The sequence below is a fragment of the Sciurus carolinensis genome, unplaced genomic scaffold (genome assembly GCF_902686445.1).
Source record: "Sciurus carolinensis unplaced genomic scaffold, mSciCar1.2, whole genome shotgun sequence".
In the NCBI taxonomy this organism is placed as follows: Eukaryota; Metazoa; Chordata; class Mammalia; order Rodentia; family Sciuridae; genus Sciurus; species Sciurus carolinensis.
The window spans coordinates 378,804-388,359 of NW_025920241.1; the positions used below are offsets into that span (position 1 = coordinate 378,804).

At 39.1% G+C, this 9,556-nt stretch overlaps 1 pseudogene; it reads left to right on the plus strand.

Moving 5' to 3' along the window:
• Positions 1-410: 410 nt before the first annotated feature.
• Positions 411-2,201, plus strand: LOC124975296 (syntaxin-binding protein 2-like; annotated as a pseudogene).
• The last annotated feature ends 7,355 nt before the right edge of the window (positions 2,202-9,556 follow it).

Sequence of the window (9,556 nt, forward strand, 5' to 3'; positions counted from 1 at the left end):
GGACAGATAGACAAAGTTGAGGGAGCCACCTGTGGAGTGGGGGAACCTGAGGAGAGGGGCAGTCACCTGGGGGAGAGGGAGTACAGAAAGGAGTTGAGGGAGACCCTTGGGATGGGAGAAGCCACAGTGGTTAGATACTCCTTTTGCTAAGAGTAGCACCTGTGGAGTGGGAGAAGCAACCTGAGTGGAGGTGGGAAGAGCCTTTTCTGGTAGAGGTAGCAGCTTGGGGCTGGTGAAAGTTGCCAATTGGGAGATGGGGAGCTGTCTGGTGGTCAAGTGCTGGGGATATAGCTTAGTCGGTAGAGTGCATGCCGTGCAAGAACAAGGTCCTGGGTTCAGTCCCCAGCACCGCAAAAAAAAAAAAAAAAAAAAAAAATACCCGGAAGCCACGTCATTGCTCCAGGGGGAAGATGGCACCCTCAGGACTGAAGGCAGTGGTGGGGGAAAAAATTCTGAGTGGAGTCATTCGGAGTGTCAAAAAGTATGGGGAATGGAAGGTGCTCATCATGGACCACCCAAGTATGCACATCCTGTCATCCTGCTGTAAAATGTCAGGCATCCTGACTGAGGGCATCACCATTGTTGAAGACATCAACAAATGGCGAGATCACATCCCCAGCCTGGAGGCAATTTTTTTGCTGAGCCCCACAGAGAAGTTGGTTCATGCTCTGATCTCAGTCTTCCATGGAACCCCAACCTTCACCTACAAAGCGGCACACATCTTCTTCACTGACACCTGCCCAGAGCCCCTGTTCAGTGAGCTGAGCTGCTCTCACCTGGCAAAGGTGATGAAGATGCTGAAAGAAATCCACTTTGCCTTCCTCCCCTACGAGGCTCAGGTGTTCTCCCTGGATGTCCCCCACAGCACTTACAACCTCTACTGCCCCTTCCGGGCAGGGAAGCGATCATGGCATCTCGGAAGTTCTGGCCCAGCAAATTGCTACACTGTGTGCCACTCTGCAGGAGTACCTGGCCATCCACTACCACAAAGGTCCAGAAGACACAGCCCAGTTGGCCCATGCAGTCCTGGCCAAACCTTCAAGGCAGACACCCCCAGTCTGAGCGAGGGCTCTGAGAAGACCTACTCACAGCTGCTGATTGTGGACAGAGCAGCAGACCCTGTGTCCCCACTGCTACATGAGCTAACATTCCAGGCCATGGCTTATGACCTGTTGGACATCAAACAGGACACATACAGGTATGAGACCACCAGGCTGAGTGAGGCACGGGAGAAGGCTGTGCTGCTGGATGAGGATGATGACCTGTGGGTGGAGCTTTGGCACATGCACATTGCTGATGTCTCCAAGAGGGTCACGGAGCTTCTGAAGACATTCTGTGAGAGCAAGAGCCTGACCACTGACAAGGACAACATCAAAGACCTGTACCACATCCTGAAAAAGATGCTGCAGTACCAGAAGGAGTTGAACAAGTATTCTACATACCTGCATTTAGCTGACGACTGCATGAAACACTTCAAGGGCTATGTGGAGAAGCTGTGTGGTGTGGAGCAGGACCTGGCCATGGGCTCTGATGCAGAGGGCGAGAAGATCAAGGATGCCATAAAGTTAATCCCTGTGCTGCTGGATGCAGTGGTGCCACCCCATGACAAGATTTGGGTCCTGTTACTCTACATCCTCCTACGGAATGGTGTGAGTGAGGAAAACCTAGCCAAGCTGATCCAATATGCCAGTGTGCAGGCCTACAGCAGCTTTATCTGGAACCTTGGGCAGCTGGGGGGTACAGTCACCAATCCTGGGGACTCAGGGACTTAAATCTGGCTGGAGCAGAGGGAATGAAGTGAGCACACCTATCAGCTGTCCCGCTGGACTCCGATCATCAAGGACATGATGGAGGACGTGGTGGAGGATGGCCTGGACCAAAAGCTGTGGCCCTTTGGGTCAGATCCTGCTCCCACATCCAGCTCCCAGGTTGCTGTCAGTACCCGCTTTGGTCACTGGCACAAGAAAAAGGTGGACATCGAGGCGCGGCCTAGGTCTAGGCTCATCGTGTACATCATGGGTTGTGTGGCCATATCAAAGATGAGGGCCACCTATGAGGTGACCAGGGCCACTGAGGGCAAGTGGGAGGTACTTATCAGCTCCTCACACATTCTCACCCCGACCTGATTCCTGGATGACCTCAAGACACTGTACCAGAAGCTGGAGGACATTTCCCTGCCCTGCCCTGTTCCCCACCTCTGACCCCTCCTCTCCAGAGAATAAACTCTTCCCTTCTCTCTGCCAAAAAAAATTTAAATTTAAAATTTAAAATTTAGTTTAAATTCTGTTTTAGGTCATGGTTCTTCAGAATTTTGCCAGATTATAGGAGGGAAAAGTTAATAAAATCATAGAAAGTAAAATTGAAAATGACCTACACTTATAAATATTAGAATATCTTATAACCATGAAAATGAAAGAGATATGATAAATTTTATTTATCTTGGTAAATGATATGATAAATTTCTCTAAGCTGAAATTTTTTTCTTTTTCTTTTTAATTTTTTTGTAAACAAAAGGGATACATTTTATTTCTCTGTACATGAAGTAGAGATATACCATTTGTGTAATCATACATTTACCTAGTGTAATAGTTTTTTATTTATTCTGTTATTTTTTCTCCCCCACCCCTCCCACCACTCTTATCCCTCTATAGAGTCCCTCCTTCCTCCATTCTTTCCCCCTTTTCACCCCCTACCTGTGTTATTATCCTCTTATCAGTGAGATCATTTGTCCTTTGGTTTTTTAAGATTGGCTTTTTTCACTTAGCATGATATTCTCCAACTGCATCCATTTGCCTGAAAATGCCATAATTTTATTATTCTTTATAGCTGAGTAATATTCCATGGTATATGTATACAACAGTTTCTTTATCCATTCATCAACTGAGGGGCATCTAGGTTGGTTCCACAATTTGGCTATTGTGAATTAAGCAGCTATGAACATTGTTGTGGCTGTATATCTGTAGTATGCTGATTTTAAGTCCTTTGGGTATAGGCCGAGGAGTGGGATAGCTGGGTCAAATGGTGGTTCCATTCCAAGCTTTCTGAGGAATCTCCACACTGCCTTCCAGAGTGACTGCACTAATTTGTAGTGCCACCAGCAATGTATGAGTGTACCTTTTTCCCCACATACTTTCCTACACTTATTGTTGCTTGTATTCTTGATAATTGCCATTCTAATTGGGGTGAGATGGAATCTTATGGTAGTTTTGATTTGCCTTTCTCTTATTACTAAAGATGTTGAACACTTTCTCATATGTTGTTGATTGCTTGTAGATCTTCTTCTGTGAAGTGTCTGCTTATATCCTTAGCCCATTTGTTGACTGGGCTATTTGTATTCTTCATGAAGAGTTTTTTGAGTTCTTCATATATTCTGGAAATTAGTGCTCTATCTGAAGTATGTGTGGCAAAGATTTTCTCCCACTCTGTAGGCTCTCTCTTCATATTGCTGATTGTTTCCATTGCTGATAGAAAGCTATTTAGTTTGAATCTATCCAAGTTATTGATTCTTGCTTTTATTTCTTGTGCTATGGGCTAAACCCCTATCTCTCACCCTGCACAGAAATCAACTCACAATGGATCAAGGGCCTTGAAATCATACCAGAGACCCTGCATCTTATAGAAGAAAAAGTAGGTCCAAATCTTCAACTCTTTGGCTTAGAATCAGACTTCCTTTCTAAACTGAAAATTTTTAGAACATCTACTTTAAGATATAATTGTAAACACTTTGTAAACTTGGTAATTCCAACCTCTTAAGACTTTAGAAAGTAAGCATGTTGGAAATAACTGATGAAATTTTATAACCACAATAAATTTAAGTTAGGTGTTTGATCCAAATGTATTGCATACAGAAGACTAAAAATTAAGAACATAACTTCTATAAACAGAAGCATGAGGTTGAAATTGTTTCCCAAATATTTCCAAGGCCTTCTTGGGCCTAGGTATACAACCATGTTACAACATACTCTTCTCAACACTGAAGATGAACTCCACAGGCATTCTCTGACCATGGTTATTTGCAAATATCCTGTTATAACAAATGCAGAAGTACCTATTAAATTTCATAAATAAAATATCAATAATTTTGCTTGGTTTTTATCTTTCTAGGAATAATAAGTTAAATATGAAACACAAAATAAAACTAATGGATATGTGAGTAGCAATCCCTGTGGATTAAATGGGAGAAGGCAACATCAATTCTGTAACATTTCTTTGTCTTGGGCCAGTGCACAGTTAACTGCATGGCCACTTCTAGGTAAGAAGTGCTACATTTCTTGTATTTACTTGACTTCACCACTGTAATAAAGTCCTATGAAATAAAGGAAAGAGTCAATAAAATTTTATTGCTATAATTTTTGAAACTTTTATTCTGATTTTGTTTCAACAGCTTTAAAACACACACCTAACAAAAACACTCATGCACCTTTTTTTCTCCTATAGACCTTTGGATTAAAATCCATGAAATTTATGTGCCAATATTAGAAACTCTTCAGTCACTTATTTTGGTTTCAAGTGTGATTTTAAAAGGGTTTAAAGTACCAAACCAACTTGCCTCGAAGATAATTTTAGAAATATAGACATCAAATAGAGTGGTAGGATCTCTAGGAATCTGCCTCCTCTGCATCCCTTTTCTAATGGATTGTTGCTTGTTTTAAACATTAAGCTATTGGACCTCACAGTTTTTTTTTTTTTTTAATATATTAAGGCAGACCTCAGTTGTTGCTTTCATTGGATATTGTTGCCTTAAGGGGTTGTCCATTCAAATTTTAGTCTGTCTCCTAACAAGAACAGAGAAGCAGAAAAGTTAAATAGCATTTTATCATAATTCACATTATATTATTTCATTTATGAATAATATACTAGTGTATCTAATCCATAAACTGAAATGGCAAGTGCACCAGGTTAAATACAAATGTTCTGCTGTTTGGACTAAATCCCAATTCTGGAAGGAAATATTGTCTTAAAATAGCAGCAGCCTGAGGCTCTGGGTGCAATTCCCAGACCTCAAAAGCAAAAATAAAAAGCTGCAACCAAAGACCTATCATTCTGTCCTTATTTATGTGCATTGGCTATTATTCACTGTCACACACAGAGAAGGCTCCCTGGTCTCATACCCCAGAGGCACGGTCTGAAGCCCTGTCCAATCAGGTGCACTTAGAACTGTCCAATCCTGTGTGCTGACAGTGAATTGGGGTGGGCTTTTGCTGCCTTCTCCATTTCTCCTGAGTCTGCCATATTTGGCTATTTGGCTCTAGGCTTCACTTTCCTGCTTGGAGCCCCAGGTTGCTCTGTTGCAAGATCCCTAGGGAGAAGGACTGGCTCCTGAACACTGGGAAATGGTGAGTGGGCAGTGGCATCAGGAACCTGGGGAGGGAGGATGTTGGAACCTTGGGACTGGCTGTTGCAGAAACCAGACCTGGCAGACCAGGACTCTTTGAAGTCTCTGGAGTCTGCAGGCCTGAGCCCTCCTGTGGGGCAGTGCACCCTCCATCATACTGGCCATCCAGGTGGAGAACATTTCAGTGGCAGACACCCCTCACTGCCTTCCTTATCCTTGCAGGACATCCTCAAATACTATCTCACAGGTATATGCCTGTGGTCCAGCCTCTTCCCGGATGTTGGTAATTGTTAGGGGGGCCCATTATCATAATCAAATCTCCACACACCATTTTCCTACAGGAGAGTAGCTGTGGTCAGTAAAGACCACATTTCCTCCTGAGCTAATAATTTTCATGTTTACTTTCTTTTTCCTTTCCTTTTCTTTCTTTCCTTCTTTCTTTTCCTTTATTTTTTGTGTGAGTGTTGCTGGAAGTTGTTCCTCGGGATACTTTACTACTGAGATATATCCCTCATACTTTTTATTTTTTATTTTGAGACAGCATCTCGCTTATTTGCTGAGATTGTCTTGTTATGGTTTGATTTACCTAGACTTTTCTATTGCAATTAAGTGTATAATCTTTACATACATATGGATTCATATATGGATTTAGTTTATATTATTATTCTTGTAGATTATTATAGTAGTGTAGTTTCATGATATACATGAATGTCATGTAATGAGAATTACTCCTTTTGCTCTTATAATTAAAAAATTCTTGACTAAAATTATATGTAATTTGTGGATGAATTTTAGAAATTTATGGTTTCTTATTTCATTAAAATTAAAGCATGTTGATTTTTTTATTATTTCATTATATTTATATGTAATATTTGGTTCATTTTGACATAATCACACAAGCATTGAGTATAGTTTGTGCCACTTCATTACCAAGTAATTTCTCTTTCCCTCTCCTTGGACCTTCTCCTCTTCTTCTATACTTCCATTTAGTTAGAGTTTTATACATTACTACTTTATGCATACACATAAAATTAGAATTTACTGTGATATATTCATATAGGTACCTAGCAATTGTACTGGGATATATTGTAGGTTAATTTAGGGGAAAATTGTCTTCCTTGTAATGATGAGTTTTAGCACATGGGATATGTAAGTGAGCATTTCATGTGCTTCTGATAATATTCAATTTCTCATAAGTTCTACACATTTTCTTTCTAAACATGTATACATGTAAAATATCACATGCATATTGCACACATATAAAACTTAAGCATGGTGTTTTATGCTATTTCTTAAAGTGAATATAATATAACTAAAACTTTGACTGAGTCCTAGTAACCATTTTTCCCACAGATAATTATTTATCTCTTCCAAACTTTATATTCACTTGATTCATGCCCCTGGAATAGTATGGTTCAGGTTTGGATGAGTACTGTTGTCTACTTACATGTTATCATGGTCACATATGCTGTAATTTTAGTAAGTCTCTGTGATATTCAGCATCATAATATATCTTCAATAGCAAGAGTTTTCACAAATAATAATAAACTCCTCTTGAGTTTATGAGTATTCATATGTTTTATATCATCATCAATATTTAGTTTTGTCTGTGATGGAATTTTGTATTTTTAAGATATTTTTAATATTCCTTTAGATTGTGAAACTTTTATGATTATTGAAGACTTAGGTATAGATATCCCCTCTATTAATTGGCAGTTCAAGGCATTTACCTGAATTGCTTTTTTTGGTTTCTTGCTTCAGAGTTGAGAAAATACATCCAAAAAGGCAGATAGAATTGGATTAAAAAATAAGATTTTGCATTTATTAATTAAAAATATTACATTTTTATTCCCCTGAGTTTGTATTGTAGATATCTTTTTAAAGCTTTTTAGATGTTGATGGATGTTTATTTTATTCATTTATTTATATGTGGTGCTGAGGATCGAACCCAGTGCCTCACACATGCTAGGTGAGTACTCCACCACTGAGCCACAAACCTAGCCCCTGTAGATATGTTTTATGTTTTGTATTTGGAGATTATTTCAAATGAGATTCTAGGGCTTATCTTTTGAAATTCTAACAGTAAATATAAATAAGAAAAATCTCACTTTCCTATGGCTGCAGGAAAATGAATATATTTCCTCAAAATCATTTGTTAAGTAAATTGCTGAATGACACATTCACAAAAACAGCTACTCCTCTTCCTTGAAGATTTTTGTAAAGTTCTTGACAGAGAATCATGGATTGTCTTATATGAATTTTGGACTTTAATACAAAATCATAGGATAAGATTTGGCATTATTCTTGGTGTAGAGTTTTTTGAGTTTATATATTCTGGAAATTAGTGTTCTATCTGAAGTATGAGTGGCAAAGATTTTCTCCCACTCTGCAGATTCTCTCTTCACATTGCTGATAGTTTCTGTTGTTGAGAGAAAGCTATTTAGCTTGAATCTATCCCAGTTATTGATTCTTGCTTTTATTTCTTGTGCTATGGGAGTCCTGTTAAGGAAGACTGGTGCTAAGCCAACATGTTGAAGATTTGTACCTACATTTTCTTCTGTAAGATGCAGGGTCTCTGGTCTGATTCCAAGGTCCTTGATCCATTTTGAGTTGAGTTTTGTGCAGGGTGAGAGATAGGGGTTTAATTTCATTCTGTTGTATATGGATTACCCATTTTCCCAACACCATTTGTTGAAGAGGCTATCTTTTCTCCATTGCATATTTTTGGCACCTTTGTCTAGTATGAGAAAATTTTATTTATTTGGGTTTGTGTCCATGTCCTCTATTTTGTACCATTGATCTGCCTGTCTATTTTGGTGCCAATGCCATGCCATTTTTGTTACTATTGCATTGTAGTATACTTGAAGTTCTGGTATTGTGATACCCTCTGCTTCACTCTTCCTGCTAAGCTTTGCTTTAGCTATTCTGGGTTTCTTATTCTTCCAGATGAATTTCATGATTGCTTGCTCTATTCCTGTAAGATACATAATTGGGATTTTTAATGGAATTGTATTGAATCTGTATAGCATTTTGATAGAATTGCCATTTGGACAATATTAGTTCTGCCTTTCCAAGAACATGGGAGATCTTTCCATCTTCTAAGGTTTTCTTTAATTTTCTTTTTTAGTGTACTGTAGTTCTTTGTAGAGGTCTTTCACATCTTTTAGATTGATTCCCAAGTATTTTATTTTTTTCAAGGCTATTGTGAGTGGGGTAGTTTTCCTAACTTCTCTTTCTGAAGATTCATCACTTATGTATAAAAATGCATTGGATTTATGAGCATTGATCTTATATCCTGCTACTTTACTGAATTCCCTTATGAGTTCTAAAAGTTTTCTGGTGGAATGTCCTGGTTCCTCTAAATATATAATCATGTCATCAGCAAATAGGGGTAATTTGAGTTCTTCTTTTCCTATTTGTAAACCTTTAATTTCCTTGATCTGTCTAATTGCTCTGGCTAGAGTTTCAAGGACAATGTTGAATAGAAGTGGTGAAAGAGGGCATCCTTGCCTTGTTCCAGTTTTTAGGGGAAATACTTTAAGTTTTTCACTATTTAGAATGATATTGGACCATGGGCTTAGCAGAGATGGCCTTTACAATTTTAAGGAATGTTCCCACTATTCCTATTTTTTCTAGTGTTTTGAGTATAAAGGAATGCTGTATTTTATCAAATACTTTTTCTGCATCTATCAAAATAATCATGTGATTCTTGACTTTAAGTCTGTTGATATGATGAATTACATTTATTGATTTCCGAATGTTGAACCAACCTTGCATCCCTGGGATAAAACTCACTTGATCGTGGTGCACTATTTTTTTAATATATTTTTGTATGTGATTTGCTAAAATTTTGTTGAGAATTTTTGCATCACTGTTCATTAAGGATATTGATCTGAAATTTTCTTTCCTCGATGTGTCTCTGTCTGGTTCAGGTATCAGGGTGATATTGGCATCCTAGAATGAGTTTGGGAGGGTTCCTGTCCCTGGCCCTCGGGACATCAATGCAGGATGATGAACCTAAGAGAGAAGGAATGAAAGGGACAAGAGATGCAGGGAGTGACAGCAAGACAGGAATTCTGATCAAGCTGCAAATTTTTATTGTTCACACAAGTATTTATGCTGAGGGAATAAGGGGTATGACGAGGTGCAGGCTGGTTGGCTGCGTTCTTCTACTGGGCTCCTGATAGGGTGCAAGTTTGCGCTGGAGGGAAGGTGAAATCC